A 1,462-nucleotide genomic window follows, 5' to 3' on the forward strand; every position below is an offset into this window, starting at 1 on the left:
GTGGTGGTGGTGGTGGTGGTGGTGGTAGTAGATGTAGTTACGGTCGCTGGATGTGGAGGCGCAAACGTGACGATGGCCATGTGGCTGGTTGCGATGGCAGTGGTTATGGTGGTGTGATGGTGATGATTGTGATGGAGGCGAAGGCGATGTTGTGGTGATGGCGGTATTGGTAATGGTGGTGACAGTGGTGGTGATGTTGGTGGTGGTGGTGTGTGTGATTCGTTTATAACAATCAGTTTTCCCAGTATTTGACAGCATCCGAGAATTTGTTGGTTCGAATCCAGTTGACTGTCTTATGCTTTATTGTTAGAAGGAGAAAATTCGACGGGGCTATTTCGGCGCAAACGATTTGGCACGGCTGACTGGACACTCAAATTATGTTGGTGTCGGCACGTTTGGAGGCTGAAGACGACCGCTCGCGCATGGGCAGAAATATAGATATACAGATGCAGAGATGTAACGTCCTGTACCCAGATATGCAGAAACGTTAGCACACCGGGCGAAATGCTTAGCGTTATTTCATCTGACTTTACGTTCTGAGTCCAAATTTCGCCGAGGTCGATTTTGCTTTTCATCCTTTCGGGGTCGATTAAATAAGTACCAGTTACGCACGGGCGTCGATATAATCGACTTAATCCGTTTGTCTGCCCTTGTTTGTCCCCGCTGTGTGTAGTCCCTTGTGGGCAGTCAAAGATAAGAAACGTTAGCACGCCGGGTGAAATGCTTAGCCGTATTTCGCCTGTCTTTACGTTCTGGGTTCAAATTCCACCGAGGTCGTCTTTGCTTTTCATCCTTTCGGTGTCGATAAATTAAGTACCAGTTGCGTACTGGGTCGATCTAATTGACTGCCCCCCCTCCCCCGAAATTTCGAGCTTGTGCTTAGAGTAGAAAAAGGTGGAGAGCTGGTAAAAACGTAAGCACGCCAGGCGAAATGCTTAGCAGTATTTCGTCTATCTTTATGTTCTGAATTCAAATTCCTCTGAGGTCGACTTTGCCTTTCATCCTTTCGGGGTCGAAAAAGTAGGTACCAGTTGTGTACTGGAGTCGATATAATCGACTAGCTCCTTCCCCCCAAATTGCGGGCCTTGTGCCTAGATTAGAAAAGAATATATATCTCAGTATAGTATGCTTGTATATACGTATGCATTGTGTCGTAAGTTTTATGTATGTATAGTAAAAATGACTGTGAATGTATATATGTGTGTATGTATGATAAACAACTTCTGACTGTATTTATTTCTATTTTGCAGAGTATAATTTTCAACAAACGACAAAAATGAAGAAAAAAAAAAATAAATAAGTTTTTAAAAAAACTGATTCATTCGGTGCCAACACTTGAATCTGTTTTAGCATTAATTGATTCGTTGTTGCTTTGACATTTGATAGATTAATTTATTTTAAAAACATTTCCTTATATGTATACGTATATATATATATATATATATATATATATATATATATA

Source organism: Octopus bimaculoides, chromosome 12, assembly GCF_001194135.2.
Source record: "Octopus bimaculoides isolate UCB-OBI-ISO-001 chromosome 12, ASM119413v2, whole genome shotgun sequence".
Lineage (NCBI taxonomy): Eukaryota > Metazoa > Mollusca > Cephalopoda > Octopoda > Octopodidae > Octopus > Octopus bimaculoides.